The 20,741-nt window shown below is 45.4% G+C and overlaps 1 long non-coding RNA gene across 1 annotated transcript in view; it reads right to left on the bottom strand.

Moving 5' to 3' along the window:
- LOC120996479 overlaps window positions 1-20,302 on the bottom strand; it is a 150,795-nt gene extending 130,493 nt beyond the window's left edge. Inside the window, exon 1 of the long non-coding RNA XR_005777790.1 lies at window positions 20,034-20,302. This is a non-coding gene — a long non-coding RNA (uncharacterized LOC120996479). The remainder of the gene's footprint in view (window positions 1-20,033) is intronic.
- Between the last annotated feature and the right edge of the window lie 439 nt (window positions 20,303-20,741).

Here is a 20,741-nt window from a genome sequence, read left to right as displayed (position 1 = left end):
ATGGATCATGTGATGACCGGAGTGACGTCACCACAGGTCATTTTCCTGCACACAGCTAAGATGAAGACAGAAGAGAAGCCGGGCTGCGTGAGCAAGTGGATTAAGGTGAGTTAAATTTTTTTTTTTTTAATTTAACCCCTGCAGCCCTATTGTACTATGCATTCTGTATTCAGAAAGAATGCTATTATTTTCCCTTATAACCATGTTATAAGGGAAAATAATAATGATCGGGTCCCCATCCCGATCGTCTCCTAGCAACCGTGCGTGAAAATCGCACCGCATCCGCACTTGCATAAGTGATGTGTGAAAATCACCGCTCGTGTGCACAGTCCCATAGAAATGAATGGGTCCAGATTCAGTGCGGGTGCAATGCGTTCACCTCCCGCATTGCACCCGCGCGGAATACTCGCCCGTGTGAACTCAGCCGAAAAAGGGCTTTAGAACATATAACTGCACCGCTAAACGGCAAATAGACCCTTATTTTTTTCCACTTATACATGCCACAGAAGGCTTTAGAACATATAACTGCAACGCTAAACAGCAAATATATTTTACTTTTGCCACTAATACACGACAAAAAGGGCTGTAATTTTGCTTTAGAACATATAACTGCCCCGCACAAGGGCAAATAAGACGTAGAAATATTTCCTAGTAATAAATCCTGTTAATGGCTGAATCACACAGCACTTGCACCCCAATAACAAGAACTGTTTGCTGGAATTACAGAGGTATCATCTATTGCAAACCTGAAAGCAGCAGTATAATGGCAATTTGGATCCCCAGTCAGTGCAGCAAGGTGTAATAAGATTGTTCCTATTACCCAGGCTGTAACCTCCCCGACTGAACCCTGTTCTACATAAAGCTGTGGAATGATTCCTCCCTATCCTTTCCCTACACCTTGAATAATCTTTCTCTGCACTTGGAAATATTTTTTTCTGCACAATTAAGTCTTTCCTAGCACTGTCCCTAGCGCCTGCTGACGTCTCTCCCTGCACTAAGTACACTGGTAAATGGCAGAAACCAAGATGGCTGCACTATTTATAGGGCTGTGACATCACAGGGCTGGCTGGATGCTGATTGGCTGCATGCATGGCATTATGGGTGATCCTGCCTTCCCAGAGTTCCTTGCTCCATGTCCTCACACGTGCAACAGCCATTTTAGGAAAAAATGTGATTCGTTACCACGAAGCGTGAGGAAATTCAGATTCGGATCGAATTCCACTTCGTCAACTTCGATTCGCTCATCTGTAGTGATAAGTTGATGTAACAGGCTGAAAAATTTAAAAAAATCCCATGTTTTTCTGCTTTTAGTAAGAAAAGGAATTTAATGTCTTTTCAGTAATGACATGTAAGAGTCTGTCACGTAAATGACCTCTAAATGCATAGCTAATCTGTTTACTTTATATGACAGCTCCCACGCTCACCAGCAGACTGAACATCGTGAGGTAAACAATTTACCAGTAACTTGCTCTCTGAAGTAGTTTTCCAAGTCTCGAACATCTCTGCTCGAGGAAATCATGGAACAGAAAATAAAGTGCAGAAGAGATCAAACAGGGAGGAAAAGAGGCATCAGAGTAAAAGTCACCACCTTCGATGAACCTAAGAAATGTGTGTTATGGGTTTATTTCAATTCAGAACTTGACTTGGATATTCCATGCTCCAGTTTTGGGTCTTGCTCTTCTCCACAACCACCACAATAAGTAGCGCATTGGGCCAACTAAAACCATAGGCATTCTGTTCAAAGTTTCTTCCCACTGGCCTCCACTTAAGGCCTCATGCACACGACCGGTTTTTTTTGCGGTCCGCAAAACGGATTTCCGTTGTTCCGTGATCCGTGACCGGTTTTTTCTTCCGTGGGTCTTCCTTGATTTTTGGAGGATCCACGGACATGAAAAGTGGAAAAAAAAAACTAAGTCAAGTTTGCATTGAAAATGATAGGAAAAACGGACACGGATCACGGACCACGGATCACGGACGCGGATGACTATCTTGTGTGCATTCGTGATTTTTCACGGACCCATTGACTTGAATGGGTTCGTGAACCGTTGTCCGTGAAAAAATAGGACAGGTCATATTTTTTTCACGGACTGGAAAAACGGATCACGGATGCGGAAGCCAAACGGTGCATTTTCCGATTTTTCTACGGACCCATTGAAAGTCAATGGGTCTGCGAAAAAAACGGAAAACGGAGCAACGGCCGCGGATGCACACAACGGTCGTGTGCATGAGGCCTAACAGATGTATTTTGTTTCGGCCAATTAATCTTGCACTTGACTTGACCAGTTGTGACCCGTCTTCTCGACTACTGCTTGCATTCTCCACATCTTGATTGTTCCTGATCTCCCGTTACCCAACCATGGCTTGTTCCATTAGACTTGCCGTTCCACCGGATTTTATACCCAGGTTCGACTTGCCCTACCTCAGCATACATTCTTAAATTGACTTCCTCCAAACCATTCCAATTGTATCTGTTTGCACCTTTGCTGAACGTTTATGTTAGATCATGTATACTGGAGGCCATGACTGTCAGCAAGCAGCAGCGTCGGCGGCGTCCAGCTTCCATGGAAATCAGGCCAGAGCTCCAAGTTCAGGAGCGCTGGCCAATCAGATGCAGATAACCTCATGCAGGTCATGTGACTCATGGTGCATCATCTGACCTGCTAGGTGGCGTTTTTAAACAGGCTGGCCACAGTTGCCTGTAATTTAGTCTGTTTGCCTCATTAATATTCTCTGGTTTTGGACTGTGTTTCTGGACCTGTCTCTGACTGCTGATTTTGCCAATGTGAATCCTGCTGCCCGACTTCTGCCTGGATGTTGAACGTGCCTCAATTCGTGTTTGGACCTTTATGTGGCTCACTGTGTTTGACCCGGCTTGGTATCATTACTCCTTTTGTCTATTGATTTGGCTCTGTTGTTCTCTCCTGGTTTTGACCTGGTCCATCCTTTTATTCCCTGCTGGTTTGATATTCTTACCTGTCCATTACGTTTTTGTTTTTTTTTACCGTAGGCCCCTGCACCCAAATAGGAAGGGACCGACATCCAGTTGTGGGCTGTTGTCTAGGACTGATCTTTCAAGTAGGTAGGGACAGTGGTGTTGGCGGAGTTTTAGGACTGCACTGTTCCCTAACCTGACAGCTTATTCAAATAATCAAACACCGAACATTGGGAACTAAGGGAATTGAAATCCTGGGGTCAGTTGAGTACCTTCACTCAGATATTAGTCGTGGACACGGAAGGTCCTACAGGTGAATTGTGGCATCCAGAAGGTTATTTCCCTATTGATTCTAGAAACAAATTTTAGGAAGGGCACAAGGGCCACTGGCCCCAGAGCCTCCAACATTTGATCAGTCACCATACCAACCTAGACTAGTCTTCCGATCTGCTCTGCCCTGATATTTCTAATTTATATGGGTACTATATACATTACGCCACTTTTCAGAAGAAAAAAGGTCCCCTGATGGCTATTCAGTATACCTGATTCAGTTGGAAGAGGTTGCAAAGGGGAGTAAGCAAGTTAGTTACTGGCTTGGCTGTTTTCATAAAGCCCACTAACTTCACTGGTGAGGTTCTGCTCATGTGCAGCCACTTCTCCTACACCGTATATGGCTGAGATGGTGGGTCAAGTGGCTGGGCTGAGGGCCTCCAGCTACCCTTAATCTGACCCTCATGGCATTCTGGCAATCTCCGCTCACCTGGCAGCATAGCTGCACCAAATTTACAAACAACGAAGAAGTCCAGCTCAACAACTCCATAAAATCAAGGAGCATTTATTGGATCATCTGGGTCAGAATATCTCAGTGCATAAAAAACACCGGCGCATTTCGGATCTAAACAGAACGATCTTTCCTCATGCCATGAGAAAGCATCGGGCTGCTCAGATCCAAAATGCATAGGGTGTTTTTATACAATGACATTTATGTGTTATGAGTTACCTGATCAAGATCAAAATGAGACTTTCTACCTGGTCCTATACTCTTTCTCTGGAATAAAACCCATATAAGATCACATTTCCCTTGAATCCCTTGCAGAAGACAAGGGCAAATATGCTTGCTTGTGGGTTTGAAGCCTTGCGTAGGTTCAACCAGGATAACTTGCTTCAGCCAAGTTCCAACTGGGCTCCTCTTTCAAATGTGACTGATGGTGTAGACACCCTTGGGTATCCTTCCAGTTAAAGGTCAAAGAAGGGGGGAGGTCATGGACACTTGGCGACCACAGACAGTAAGGGGCCTCCATATACTTCTGTCCTAAGTCCAAGGTAATCCAAGAATGGATCAGATGGCTGGCCAAGTTAGTGGTGTACTGGTGGTGATGACGCTTCTCATGCTGTCCAGATCAAAAATGGAGGTCAATTTTGAATTCATAGTGTATACTCTGGGATATATATATGGGAAAGTACATACCGCAAAAGTAAACCCACCGGGGAGGTTTTGTCCACCTTCCTTTGCTACGAACATGGCTCCCATTGTGAGTGTCAAAGAAGCATGAGAAGTGGGTGACAGACGAGATGGGACCATTCTGGTTTTAAGTTAATTAAAAAACACACACAGACAGACACAAAATCCCACAAAGAGCTAAAACAGACTTTCTCAAGCCGAATGGATCTGACGTTCTTTTGAAGTTTTTCTCCAGCCTGGCAAACTTGGAACATCCAACTGGCTAAATCACTTTCTGCACTTCACACCTTTCTTAATTAACCGAGGCAGGTTGCATTTTGTGACAGGTTTGACAGGCAGGGAGACTGAGGCTTTCACAGCTCCGACTTCGGCAGCCAAACCGTGTAGTACAAAGCAGCTTGTGATAATTGCACCCAGACAAAACCCTCCTTGCTCTGACAAAACGCTGTGCTGCTCAACTTCAAATGTTCTGCTGAACTTGGAAAGATTAATCAACTTGATTTACGGAAGAAGTTGTAATTTGCGGCCTGGCTTTCAAGCGCCAATCTGTTTTGGGATTTTTTATTTTTTTTGGGGGGTGGAGGGGGTGATGGAGAGAAACGTGATGAAGGATTTCTTTTTCTTTCCTCGCACATTCACCTAAATAAGTAAGGAGTCCTGAGGGGTTCTGCTTTCATCATCCGCAGTCTTAGGCCTTGTGTGTCCAGCAGAGCCCTGGTCTTGGAGCCTTAGGTGCTCCGTATGCTTCCATATACTACTCTATATTCTCCCCTAGAAGCAACGTTGTATTGTCCAGTTTTCTATTCCAGCATGGGACCAGAAAACCCAGCATGGAGAATCGCCAAGATGGACCCCAATGATGCCCCATAGACTTATAATGGCGTCCATCACTGAGGTGAGGTGAACGCATTGCACCCGCACTGAATCTGAACCCATTCATTTCTATGGGGCTGTTCAGATGAGCGGTGATTTTCATGCATCACTTGTGCGTTGCGTGAAAATCGCAGCATGCTCTATATTCTGCGTTTTTCACGCCAAGCAGGCCCCATAGAAGTGAATGGGTCTGCGTGAAAATCGCAAGCATCCGCAAGCAAGTGTGGATGCGGCGCGATTTTCACGCTTGGTTGCTAGGAGATGATGTTAGTAAATTGATAAAAGATCTTCTATCTTCATTCAGCAGGACCTGCGCTGACGTCACCGCGCTCACCACGTGGTAAACGCGAATACGTAATCAAAGGTCCTTTGGCAGGTCCTGAAAGAAGACGATGCCGGCTGCGCGAACAACAGGATGAGGTGAGTTATTTTTTTTTATTTTTTAACCCCTAAAGCCACATTTTAGTAATCATTCTGTATTATTAACCATGTTATAAGGGAAAATAATAAAATCAACAGAACACCGAACCCAAACCCGAACTTCGGTGAAGAAGTCCGGGTCTGGGTACCACAGTCAGTTTTTTATCACGCGCGTGCAAAACGCATTGCACCCGCGCGGAAAAAAACTGAACATCGGAACGCGATCGCAGTCAAAACTGACTGAAATTGCGTACCTACTCTCACAATTTTCCCTGATCGCAGACACAACGCATCCGGACCAAATCCGGACACGCTCGTCTGCAAGGGGCCTTAGTCCTCCTCCTGGTTGGGCCCCTTCTAAGGCCTCATGCACACGACCGTTCAGTTTTTTTTTTTTGCGGTCCGCAAAAAACGGAAGCCACCCCGTGTGCCATCCGCAATTTGCGGAACGGGCAGCCCATTGTAGAAATGCCTATTCTTGTCCGCGAAAAAGGACAAGAATAGGACATGTTCTATTCTTTTTGCGGAGCTGCGGAACGGAGCAACGGATGCGGACAGAACACAGAGTGCTGTCCGCATCTTTTGCGGCCCCATTGAAGTGAATGGGTCCGCACCCGAGCCGCCAACACTGCAGCTCGGATGCGGACCCGAACAACGGTCGTGTGCATGAGGCCTAAGTTTGGGTCCCAAAGCAGCCGCTTTCCCTACTCCCACTATAGCTACAGGGGCGCCTCTGATCCAAATGTGAACCCGGTCTTACCACTCGGACATTTCCTGTAGCCGCTATGCAACTAGTCACTGTGGCAGACTCCATTTAGTGGCTAGTAGATGCTTGAAGACGACATCACTGGATGGCCGGATTTGCTCAGGGTCACTATTCAGCAAAACCTCAGCGCACCTCTCACAGCACATGACATGATGTGACGCCCCAATCCCCTCCAATGTGGAGGCCGAGCACGTGCACAAAAACAATTTCAAAAAATTTAAATGGAAACATGTAATTCATTTCATCATGGAGAGGAAAAATATACATCCAACCTCTGGGGGTCCGACTTCCAGCTTCCATGCTGGTCATCTATCGAATGGGGCTTTGTATTCACCCTGTGACATCACGTTTATCGGTGACATGGCCTTCCTGCTGCTCAGTTCCATTCAAGGGAATGGGAGAGAGCTGTAATACCAAGTACAGCCATTAACCAATGTATGGCGCTGTGCTTGGTGTTCTACGAAAAAGGATTCGCCTCTTTCAAACAGCTGCCCAGAGTCGGACCCCCCCCCGCTGATCTGATATTGATGACCTATCCTGAGCATTTTAAAAAGGAGTTGTGTCACCTCAGTAAATAGTGAAAGTTAATACAAGGCACTTACTAATGTATTGTGATTGTCCATATTGCTTCCTTTGCTGGCTGGATTCATTTTTTTCCCAGCACATTATACACTGCCCGTTTCCATGGTGATGACCACCCTGCAATCCATCAGCGGTGGCCGTGCTTGCATGTTATAGGAAAAAGCACCAGCCTACAGTACGTCCGCTCCCACGGTCCCGGCCACCAGAGAGGCCGTCGCTTTTTCCTATAGTGTGCAAGCACGGCCGCCGCTGCTGGATTGCAGGGTGGTCATAACCATGGAAACGGGCTGTGTATAATGTGATGGAAAAATGAATCCAGCCAGCAAAGGAGGCAATATGGACAATCACAATACATTAGTGTGTGCCTGGTATTAAGTTTCTCTACATAATACAAGCCACTTGCTGAAGTGAGAGACAACCCCTTTATGTCCTGGAAAATCCCTTTAAACGAGTGTTCCCATCTAGCATTTTGATGGTACTGTATACTGATAGGATATGCTATAAATGTACAATAGGTGCAGGTCCCATCTCTGGTACCCCACAGTGAACGAAGAGCAGATCGTGCATGCGAGGCTTGCTGTTCATTTGCTGCTAGGGGACTTCAGAAAATTTCTGGAAGTCTCGTAGCGGTAAATGAAGTATTCTCCCCCCCCCCCCCACTGACTGCTCTACTGGACTTCCAAAATTAGCCAGCTACTTTCAAAAGTCCCATAGCAGTAAATGGAGGTGTGCATGGGTGGCTTGCTCTCCATTCATTTTGGGGTCCCGTTCTTGAGAGAAGAGTAGGTCCTAGCGGTGGAACCTGTCACGTTTGTTTACCTCTCTTATACAGCGCTGTACAGACATTATCATTTCTTGGTCTCCCCAGTGGGGCTCAAAATCCAAGTTCAGTATGTCTTTGGAGTGTGGGAGAAAACCAAGGCAAACACGGAGAGAACACACAAACTCCATGCAGGTTAGAACTTAGGACCCCAGCGCGGCAAGGCACCAGTGCTAACCACTGAGCCACCACGCTGCCCACGTCGTATCCTACCCCTTTAATAATTGGCAGTCTTCCCTGTGTGAAGGAGCATACAGACTTAGCTGTCAATCACAGATTAGGACCGCCCACTGGACTCCCTAACCTCCGACAGTTCCGGGACGGAAATCAATATATTCCAAGCGATACGGAATCTTTTCGAATAAACCATACATCAATCTTCTCACTTCCTCCCACCGTCTATCGGATTGCTCGCGGACACAGTCAAGCTTGTTCATCACGTCAGGTTGCCTTTAAGAGGTTGTGGCGTTTCCAAGTAATACCCACGTCTTGCCCAATTAGTGTAAGGACAACATAGCAGGGCTGATCTGTCAGCGGCGAGTTAACACGACGCTGGCCCCTCTCTGTCAAAGCGCATTTCTCAATTCCTGGACTAAAGCGATCTCCTCCAGAGCTGCGGCTCATAAATAATGAAGACGCGCATTGCTACAATTAACTAGAAATCAAATGTATTTGCAGCAGGCAGCGTGACGGGCATTGATTTTCATATCTCGGGCCACTTGCAGCCTTTTAAAGTGCGGAAAATCAAGTGTCGTCAATAAGTGGGAGATGATAAATACCGCAGACTATCAGGCCCCCGCTCCCGCGCTTCTACTTTTCTTGCCTTTTCCCCGAAGAAACTAATACAGACTTAGTTATTTAGGAAATGGATTTAGACAGCGGTAAACGGGCTTGATAACCGCTGCCCCGCGGGCATTTTGTTTTCTCGTTTTCACTTCTGCGAGATGAACAGGAGTCTGGGAAGGGAATTTCCAAAATTAAAGGGTATCTAGACTTTTGCAGTCATTTTATTTCTCTAGCGGATCAAAGACAAAACGAATGAATCCACTAGGTTAAAACTCTCCTCCCGGTCTGCGTATGCAGCTCCTCTGCGGCGTGTTCTCGGATCCTGCAGTCATGTGTTAGGGCTCGTTCACACGAACGAGCGCTGCCCGGACCGCATTTGCGGATCCGCAATACACGGGCACCGTTCCGTGTGCATTCCGCATCACAAATGCGGACCCATTCACTTCGATGGGTCCGCAAATCCGGAGATGCGGAACGGAAGCACGGAACGGAACACTACGGAGTGCTTCCTGGGGTTCCGTTCTGTGCCTCCGCACCGCAAAAAGATAGAACATGCTCTATCTTTTTGCACGGGCTTCACACGTTCGTGTGAATGAGCCCTTACAGGGAATGTCCAGGGTTTTTACTAATGATGGCATATCCTCAGGATCGCTGGGGGAGGCACCGCTGCCAATCAGCTTTTTGGGGGCAATATAACATGGTTATAATGGAAAATAATAGCATTCTTAAGACAGAATGCTAAATAAAACGGCCATTGAGGGTTAAAAATAATAACAAAAACTCACCTCATCCACTTGATCGAGCAGCCGGTATCCTCTTCTTTCTGTAGGACCTGCAAAAAGACCTGCGATGACGTCACCGCGCTCACAACGTGGTGAGCGCAGTGACATCATCGCAGGTCCTTTTGCAGGTCCTGCAGAAAGAAGAAAGATGAGGATACCGGCTGCGCGATGAAGTGGATGGGGTGAGCAAATTTTTATTATTTTTAACCCCTCAATGGCCATTTTATTTAGCATTCTGTCTTAAAAATGCTATTATTTTCCATTATAACCATGTTAAAGTGGAAAATAAAGTGAATTTTGGGTACCCATTGACTTTAATGTCGTACGGGTTCGGGTCAAATTCGGGTCCCGAACCCGAACTTTAACCTGAAGTTCGTCCGAACCCGGCGAACCTAAACTTTACCGGGTTCGCTCATCCCTAATTTTGGAGCATTACGTTCTGTTCAGCTTTGTCCCCATTGACAATGAATGGGGACAAAACTGAAGCATTTTTTTCCGGTATTGAGCCGCTATGACGGATCTCAATACCGGAAACTTAAACGCTAGTGTGAAAGTACCCTAGTATGGTCAGGGTCTGGGCATTGGGGTGGGGGGGGGGGGTATTAAAGGGGTTGTCTGAGTTATTTTTTTGTTCTTTGTATGTTTCTAACTTGGCAAATGTAAGGACTTTACAATTCACTTACTTTATCTGCAGTTGCTGCTTTATCACATTGCACTGAGGGTCACATGACCTGTGATGTCAGCCTCTCTCCCTGCTCTGATGATGTTTCCTTCACAAGCCTGAGAGAGCAGATATGTGCCTGTACAGGAGATGTCACTGTGCTGGCCACACTCCCCTGCACTGCTGGCTGCTGCTTATTGCTTTCTCCCTGGTTTCTTAACCCCTTCAGCAGCATAGACTCATGGCTGAAGGCTTTACTGAGTAGTTGCAGGCAGTGAGGAGACAAATGCTGGGCACAGGAGCATTGCACAAGAAAAGGTAGGGGAAAGATCCTGTGTGTATCAGCAGTGTCATTGTACAGCTGGGACTTGTAGTCCTACACATACAACATTCTGCTGAGTTTCCCAGCAGTCAGACATTTTTCTCAGGGCAACACTTTTATTCACTCACTTCGCAGAGCAGGGGGAGGGGCAGAGATTGTTGTTATTGCAGATAAACAAAGGGTCAGAAGAGAACCAGAGAAATGATGAAATACACTGGCCGCACACTGGCCACCAATGAAATTACAATAGAGGGGGGGGGGGGGGAGGGGGGCCGACGGAGGCCGCACACTGGCCACCAATGATATTACAATAGAGGGCGGGCCGGGGGGGCTGCACACTGGCCACCAATGATATTACAATAGAGGGGGGGCCGGGGGGGGCCGCACACTGGCCACCAATGATATTCAAACTGGGGAGGGAGGGGGGTCTGCCCCCTGCTGCCTGGCAGCCCCTGATCTCTTACAGGGGGCTATGATACGCACAATTAACCCCTTCAGGTGCGGCACCTGAAGGGTTAATTGTGCTGATCACAGCCCCCTGTAAGAGATCGGGTGCTGCCAGGCAGCAGGGGGCAGTCATGTACAAAGTTTGTCGTATATTCTAACTAGAAGCGTCCCCATCACCATGGGAACGCCTCTGTGTTAGAATATACTGTCGGATCTGAGTTTCACGATGTAACTCAAATCCGATGGTATATTCTAACATAGAGGCGTTCCCATGGTGATGGGGATGCTTCAAGTTAAAATATACCATCGGATTGGAGAAAACTCTGATCCTATGGTATATTAACTCCTGAGTTTACATTGAAAGTCAATGGGGGACAGATCCGTTTGAAATTGCACCATATTGTGTCAACGTCAAACGGATCCGTCCCCATTGACTTGCATTGTAATTCAGGACGGATCCGTTTGGCTCCGCACGGCCAGGCGGACACCAAAACGACTTTTTTTTCATGTCCGTGGATCCTCCAAAAATCAAGGAAGACCCACGGACGAAAAAACGGTCACGGATCACGGAAAAACTGAACCCGTTTTTGCGGACCGCAAAAAAAAAACGGTCGTGTGCATGAGGCTTTACTGCATAGGGAATGACGTAAAAAAAAAAAAAAACCCCATAAAACTGTCAGAATAGTTTTTCTTCCCAATTCACCCCCCCATTTGGAAATTTTTTCCAGATTATGTACCATTACATTGTATGCAATAGTAAATGATGCCATTCAAAAATTTACAACTTGTCCCGCAAAAAAAAAAAAAAACCCTCATACGGCTATTATTTTATAATGAAAAATAAAAATGTTATGGCTCCGGGAAAGAATATAAAATGAAAGTGCAAAAATGGAAAATTGCAGGGTCCTGAAAAGGTTAAAGGGGTTGTCACGTCATGGACAACGGGGGCATATCGTTAGGATATGCCCCCATTGTCTTATATATCGAGAATGGAGCCTTGCAAGCTAGCTCCCCATAGAAGTGAATAAGAGCGTACCGCGCATGCGCGGCCCCCGCTCCCATTCATTTCTATGGGTCCGACGGAAATAGCCGAGCCATCGCTGGGCTATTTTCGCCGGCCCCCTAGAAAATGAATGGAGGGCGGCTGCGCATGCGCAGTGCGCCCTCCTTCACTTGCGGGGCTCCGTTCTCGATATAAGTGCGGACCCGCACCTATAAGACAATGGGGGCATATCGTAGCGATTTTCCCCCATTGTCCATGATGAGACAATCCCTTTAAGGGCAGAGAGGAGGGTGAATGATCTGCAGGCCTCTCGCCTCGTCACTTGTCTTCTCCTCCGGGCCGTACGTTGCGAATGCGATCACTTAAACCTGACTCATTTGTAACGACAAGCTTGTGATGGCTGAGAAGAGATTAAAGCAACGCTTCCTGACCTTTTCTACCTCCAGCAAAGCTGCTGTGTACACCGCCCCATCTGTTTTATCAATAACTGCGCTTAATAAGGTTCAGGAAAATGCAATTCATTAGCCCTTTACTGCTAAATTAGACATTTGCAATTACATTAAGGGATGTGTGCAGCCGACTCGGTCCCTAAAGATGTGAAGTGTGTTTTCATCTAGAAAAAGCCATTTCAAGCACAATACGGCTTCTTACGAATTACGATACGGCTTCTTACGAGCTGGAGCTTCTAAGAACTGTAACTCTATATACAGTCTGTATTCATATATATATATGTATATTAGTACTGTCACTTTAAATCCAAAACAGATTCTCATATATTTTGATTTGATTAGAGATGATGAATTATTGGAAAAGTCGATTTGGCTGCTTTGCCGAATTTTACAAAAGAATTAGCTTTGTGACAAATTACTTTATCACAAAGCGCATTTCTTTGTATGTAGTGGGTGCAATGACAGGGAGCGGCCATTGCGCTGCCCCCCATCATTGTACCCCTCAGATGTTACGATCATGTCTGATATAAATAACAGAGTGTAAAATGAAAAAAAAACAATACCTGATCTAATTGCTGGCCGGCCGCCATCTTGCTTGAAGATCTGGTGTGAAATCTTGCATGGCCTGAGATAATGTCATCACGCCAGCCGGTGTGGTGACGCCATCGCACACGGGATTTCGTGCGAGATCTTCAAGCAAGATGGCGGCGGCCGGCCCGTCACGAGCAAATGGATCAGGTAAGCATGTTTTTGTTTTTTTTTTTAAAGTTTTTTACACTATTTCAGATGAAATCGATTCACTACCTCAAAGCGCAAGGAAATTCGGCTTCGCGGCGAATTGAATTTATCCTGAAATTTGGATCGAAGTCCATCCACGATTCGCTCGACACCAGTTTTGATGTTAAAGAATGTCTCATCCGAGACATTGGTGGCATATTGCTAGGATATGCCATCAATGTCAGATACAGTCAGGTCCATAAATATTGGGACATCGACACTATTCTAACATTTTTGGCTCTATACACCACCACAATGGATTTTAAATGAAACAAACAAGATGGGCTTTACCTGCAGACTGTCAGCTTTAATTTGAGGTATTTACATCCAAATCAGGTGAACGGTGCAGGAATTACAACAGTTTGCATATGTGCTTCCCACTTGTTAACCACCTCAGCCCCCAGTGCTTAAACACCCTGAAAGACCAGGCCACTTTTTACACTTCTGACCTACACTACTTTCACCGTTTATTGCTCGGTCATGCAACTTACCACCCAAATGAATTTTACCTCCTTTTCTTCTCACTAATAGAGCTTTCATTTGGTGGTATTTCATTGCTGCTGACATTTTTACTTTTTTTGTTATTAATCGAAATTTAACGATTTTTTTGCAAAAAAATGACATTTTTCACTTTCAGTTGTAAAATTTTGCAAAAAAAACGACATCCATATAGAAATTTTGCTCTAAATTTATAGTTCTACATGTCTTTGATAAAAAAAAAATGTTTGGGTAAAAAAAAAATGGTTTGGGTAAAAGTTATAGCGTTTACAAACTATGGTACAAAAATGTGAATTTCCGCTTTTTGAAGCAGCTCTGACTTTCTGAGCACCTGTCATGTTTCCTGAGGTTCTACAATGCCCAGACAGTACAAACACCCCACAAATGACCCCATTTCTGAAAGTACACACCCTAAGGTATTCGCTGATGGGCATAGTGAGTTCATAGAACTTTTTATTTTTTGTCACAAGTTAGCGGAAAATGATGATTTTTTTTTTTTTTTTTTTTTTTTTTCCTTACAAAGTCTCATATTCCACTAACTTGTGACAAAAAATAAAAACTTCTATGAACTCACTATGCCCATCAGCGAATACCTTGGGGTCTCTTCTTTCCAAAATGGGGTCACTTGTGGGGTAGTTATACTGCCCTGGAATTCTAGGGGCCCAAATGTGTGGTAAGGAGTTTGAAATCAAATTCTGTAAAAAATGACCTGTGAAATCCGAAAGGTGCTCTTTGGAATATGGGCCCCTTTGCCCACCTAGGCTGCAAAAAAGTGTCACACATCTGGTATCTCCGTACTCAGGAGAAGGTGGGGAATGTGTTTTGGGGTGTCATTTTATATATACCCATGCTGGGTGAGAGAAATATCTTGGCAAAAGACAACTTTTCCCATTTTTTTATACAAAGTTGTCATTTGACCAAGATATTTATCTCACCCAGCATGGGTATATGTAAAAAGACACCCCAAAACACATTCCTCAACTTCTCCTGAGTACGGGGATACCAGATGTGTGACACTTTTTTGCAGCCTAGGTGGGCAAAGGGGCCCATATTCCAAAGAGCACCTTTCGGATTTCACTCCTCATTTTTTCCTGAATTTGATTTCAAACTCCTTACCACACATTTGGGCCCCTAGAATACCAGGGCAGTATAACTACCCCACAAGTGACCCCATTTTGGAAAGAAGACACCCCAAGGTATTCCGTGAGGGGCATGGCGAGTTCCTAGAATTTTTTATTTTTTGTCACAAGTTAGTGGAAAATGATGATTTTTTTTTTTTTTTTTTTTCATACAAAGTCTCATATTCCACAAACTTGTGACAAAAAATAAAAACTTCCATGAACTCACTATGCCCATCAGCGAATACCTTGGGGTCTCTTCTTTCCAAAATGGGGTCACTTGTGGGGTAGTTATACTGCCCTGGCATTCTAGGGGCCCAAATGTGTGGTAAGTAGGTAAATGACCTGTGAAATCCGAAAGGTGCTCTTTGGAATGTGGGCCCCTTTGCCCACCTAGGCTGCAAAAAAGTGTCACACATCTGGTATCTCTGTATTCAGGAGAAGTTGAGGAATGTGTTTTGGGGTGTCTTTTTACATATACCCATGCTGGGTGAGATAAATATCTTGGTCAAATGCCAACTTTGTATAAAAAAATGGGAAAAGTTGTCTTTTGCCAAGATATTTCTCTCACCCAGCATGGGTATATGTAAAATGACACCCCAAAACACATTCCCCAACTTCTCCCGATTACGGAGATACCAGATGTGTGACACTTTTTTGCAGCCGAGGTGGGCAAAGGGGCCCATATTCAAAAGAGCACCTTTCGGATTTCACAGGTCATTTTTTACAGAATTTGATTTCAAACTCCTTACCACACATTTGGGCCCCTAGAATGCCAGGGCAGTATAACTACCCCACAAGTGACCCCATTTTGGAAAGAAGAGACCCCAAGGTATTCGCTGATGGGCAAAGTGAGTTCATGGAAGTTTTTATTTTTTGTCACAAGTTAGTGGAATATGAGACTTTGTATGAAAAAAAAAAAAAAATAAGCATTTTCCACTAACTTGTGACAAAAAATAAAAAATTCTAGGAACTCGCCATGCCCCTCACGGAATACCTTGGGGTGTCTTCTTTCCAAAATGGGGTCACTTGTGGGGTAGTTATACTGCCCTGGCATTTTCCAGGGGCCCTAATGTGTGGTAAGTAGGTAAATGACCTGTGAAATCCTAAAGGTGCTCTTTGGAATATGGGCCCCTTTGCCCACCTAGGCTGCAAAAAAGTGTCACACATGTGGTATCGCCGTATTCAGGAGAAGTTGGGGAATGTGTTTTGGGGTGTCATTTTACATATACCCATGCTGGGTGAGAGAAATATCTTGGCAAAAGACAACTTTTCCCATTTTTTTATACAAAGTTGGCATTTGACCAAGATATTTCTCTCACCCAGCATGGGTATATGTAAAATGACACCCCAAAACACATTCCCCAACTTCTCCTGAGTACGGCGATACCAGATGTGTGACACTTTTTTGCAGCCTAGATGCGCAAAGGTGCCCAAATTCCTTTTAGGAGGGCATTTTTAGACATTTGGATACCAGACTTCTTCTCACGCTTTGGGGCCCCTAGAATGCCAGGGCAGTATAAATACCCCACATGTGACCCCATTTTGGAAAGAAGACACCCCAAGGTATTCAATGAGGGGCATGGCGAGTTCATAGAAATTTTTTTTTTTTGGCACAAGTTAGCGGAAATTGATATTTTTAATTTTTTTCTCACAAAGTCTCCCGTTCCGCTAACTTGGGACAAAAATTTCAATCTTTCATGGACTCAATATGCCCCTCACGGAATACCTGGGGGTGTCTTCTTTCCGAAATGGGGTCACATGTGGGGTATTTATACTGCCCTGGCATTCTAGGGGCCCTAAAGCGTGAGAAGAAGTCTGGAATATAAATGTCTAAAAAAATTTTACGCATTTGGATTCCGTGAGGGGTATGGTGAGTTCATGTGAGATTTAATTTTTTGACACAAGTTAGTGGAATATGAGACTTTGTAAGAAAAAAAAAAAAAAATTCTGCTAACTTGGGCCAAAAAAATATCTGAATGGAGCCTTACAGAGGGGTGCTAAATGACAGGGGGGTGATCAATGACAGGGGGGTGATCAATGACAGGGGGGTGATCAATGACAGGGGGGTGATCAATGACAGGGGGGTGATCAGGGAGTCTATATGGGGTGATAACCACAGTCATTGATCACGCCCGTGTAAGGCTTCATTCAGACGTCCGGATGAGTTTTGCGGATCCGATCCATCTATCAGTGCATCCGTAAAAATCATGCGGACATCTGAATGGAGCTTTACAGGGGGGTAATCAATGACAGGGGGGTGATCAGGGAGTCTATATGGGGTGATCACCACAGTCATTGATCATGCCCCTGTAAGGCTTCATTCAGACGTCCGGATGCGTTTTGCGGATCCGATCCATCTATCAGTGCATCCGTAAAAATCATGCGGACATCTGAATGGAGCTTTACAGGGGGGTAATCAATGACAGGGGGGTGATCACCACAGTCATTGATCATGCCCCTGTAAGGCTTCATTCAGACGACCGGATGCGTTTTGCGGATCCGATCCATGTATCAGTGCATCCGTAAAAATCATGCGGACATCTGAATGGAGCTTTACAGGGGGGTGATCAGGGAGTCTATATGGGGTGATCACCACAGTCATTGATCATGCCCCTGTAAGGCTTCATTCAGACGTCCGGATGCGTTTTGCGGATCCGATCCATCTATCAGTGCATCCGTAAAAATCATGCGGACATCTGAATGGAGCTTTACAGGGGGGTAATCAATGACAGGGGGGTAATCAATGACAGGGGGGTGATCAGGGAGTCTATATGGGGTGATCACCACAGTCATTGATCATGCCCCTGTAAGGCTTCATTCAGACGTCCGGATGCGTTTTGCGGATCCGATCCATCTATCAGTGCATCCGTAAAAATCATGCGGACATCTGAATGGAGCTTTACAGGGGGGTAATCAATGACAGGGGGGTGATCACCACAGTCATTGATCATGCCCCTGTAAGGCTTCATTCAGACGACCGGATGCGTTTTGCGGATCCGATCCATGTATCAGTGCATCCGTAAAAATCATGCGGACATCTGAATGGAGCTTTACAGGGGGGTAATCAATGACAGGGGGGTAATCAATGACAGGGGGGTGATCAGGGAGTCTATATGGGGTGATCACCACAGTCATTGATCATGCCCCTGTAAGGCTTCATTCAGACGTCCGGATGCGTTTTGCGGATCCGATCCATCTATCAGTGGATCCGTAAAAATCATGCGGACGTCTGAATGGAGCTTTACAGGGGGTTGATCAATGACAGGGGGGTAATCAATGACAGGGGGGTGATCAGGGAGTCTATATGGGGTGATCAGGGGTGATTAGGGGTGATCAGGGGCTAATAAGGGGTTAATAAGTGATGGGGGGGGGGGTGTAGTGTAGTGTAGTGGTGCTTGGTGCTACTTTACTGAGCTACCTGTGTCCTCTGGTGGTCGATCCAAACAAAGGGGACCACCAGAGGACCAGGTAGCAGGTATATTAGACGCTGTTATCAAAACAGCGTCTAATATACCTGTTAGGGGTTAAAAAAAACACATCTCCAGCCTGCCAGCGAACGATCGCCGCTGGCAGGCTGGAGATCAACTCTCTTACCTTCCGTTCCTGTGAGCGCGCGCGCCTGTGTGCGCGCGTTCACAGGAAATCTCGCGTCTCGCGAGATGACGCGTATATGCGTGACTGTGCGCAGCGCTGCCACCTCCGGAACGCGATCCTGCGTTAGGCGGTCCGGAGGTGGTTAAGGGACCAAAAGTAATGGGACAATTGGCTTCTCAGCTGTCCCATGACCAGGTGTGTGTTATTCCCTCATTATCCCAATTACAATGAGCAGATAAAAGGTCCAGAGTTTATTTCCAGTCTGCTATTTGCATTTGGAATCTGTTGCTGTCAACTCTCAAGATGAGATGCAAAGAGCTGTCACTATCAGTGAAGCAAGCCATCATTAGGCTGAAAAAAACGCAACAAACCCATCAGAGAGATAGCAAAAACATTAGGCGTGGCCAAAACAACTGTTTGGAACATTCTTATAAAGAAGGAACGCACCGGTGAGCTCAGCAACACCAAAAGACCCGGAAGACCACGGAAAACAACTGTGGTGGATGACCGAAGAATTCTTTCCCTGGTGAAGAAAACACCATTCACAACAGTTGGCCAGATCAAGAACACTCTCCAGGAGGTAGGTGTATGTGTGTCAAAGTCAACAATCAAGAGAAGACTTCACCAGAGTGAATACAGAGGGTTCACCACAAGATGTAAACCATTGGTGAGCCTCAAAAACAGGAAAGCCAAATTAGAGTTTGGCAAACGACATCTAAAAAGCCTTCACAGTTCTGGAACAACATCCTATGGACAGATGAGACCAAGATCAACTTGTACCAGAGTGATGGGAAGAGAAGAGGATGGAGAAGGAAAGGTTGTTTACTTCCGGACGGTATGGACATGGTCATGTGCGCCACTAAAGTGCTGACGGGGATAACTAACGGATCGGTGGGCATCTAACCATTGGCACCCCCACCGATTTCAAGAATGGGGGTTTCGATCACCTGCATGTGCCCAGCCGCACCATTAATGTTCTGAGGGTCTGTTGGAAATGCTGTACTTGGCTATCACCGGCAGAATAAATGAATGTAATGACCATGGTCATGCTCAATCTGTCATTCCATCTAGGTGGGGTAATGGGAACCTGTTCTCAGGATTAATGGGGGATCCAGAGGTCAGATCAATTACTTGTCCCCTATCCTGTGGTTGGTTAAACCACCTTAAGAGGGGATTGGAAGGTTCTTTTACTTGGGCACTGTGTTTACAGTATTATGTCGAGTACCATGTGGCACTGTTTTTTGGGCACAGAAAGGTACTATTATTTATGCCACTGTTACCTGGATTGTTTATGGCTATATTACTTTGGGGGTGTATGGCAGTATTACTTGGGAACATATTTATAGTATGCAGCTCTTAATGATCCAGGATCCAAAGACCCGAAACACAATGAGAAGACATGTAGGTCTAGCAGAAGTCTGAATGTGCCACCAGAGATGTAATAAGGCTTTCCTTGAGCTGGGGAAAAGATTCGGTATGTGGCCCTTGCCCTAAATCTAAATACCCTGACCAAGTCAGAAAGGCTCATTGGCACTCCTGAGTTCCCAATGAATATATATATATCCCACCAGCCACCTCTTTCTGTGCCTGTGGTGATCCCAAAATCATCATGGTCTCAGTTGGTGATCCATGCATGGATATCAATGAGAAGGTACTGCCATGACTTCCTCTGGTCTGATTTAGTGAAAATGGTATACGTTCATAAATATTTAGTACAAGTATTTATTGTGGCACTCACCAGTTCGGCAAAACTCATCGACCTCCTGATGGACCATTTCCTTCACTCGATTGCTGTAGGACAGCCTTGAGTCTTGGTCGTAAGCTTTCAACGTCTCGCTGGAGCTGTAAGACTTGGGTTGCATTTTGCTTTCATCACTGTCAGCCAAGTTGCTGGTATATCGACGCTCTGTGTCGCACCGCCTGGTCAAGGATCGGTAAGGTTTCCTCTCTTTCACATCCATGGCACGGTGCTTCTCGTCAACATTGAACAGAATTGTTCTCGGGGAGGGGAGAGAGGAACCGGAGGTCTTACTGTGAAGAAGATAGAAACATACTTAGTCCAAACTGGAAAAAAAAAACACAAGAATCAACTACCTCATGAACTATCACCAACTACCCCAAAATAAAACTAACAAAATAGCAGAGACCAAGACAACCGGATCCATGAGGCTAGAACATCACCAGTTCTATTTGTGCTACCATTTTAGATTCTTAATAGTGTCTACTAAATTCCTGGTCTGTTGTTGTCACATGGTACAAGGCTTGAAGGCTCAAGAGGGCAAGGCACCAGACATTATTGATTGGATTTTAGCCAGTAGATAGTAGCCAGTTTCTTTCACCAAATCTAAGCAATCTTTCACATTGGCAAGATGCTCACTAAAAAAAATCCAACCAGTATTTTGCCTGTGGACCCAGTGTCAGAAAGCCAAGGCTGAGTTTGGGGTTT

Source organism: Bufo bufo, chromosome 3, assembly GCF_905171765.1.
Source record: "Bufo bufo chromosome 3, aBufBuf1.1, whole genome shotgun sequence".
In the NCBI taxonomy this organism is placed as follows: Eukaryota; Metazoa; Chordata; class Amphibia; order Anura; family Bufonidae; genus Bufo; species Bufo bufo.
Note: the sequence above shows the minus strand (reverse complement) of the source record. Positions and strands in the feature narration are given on the sequence as shown.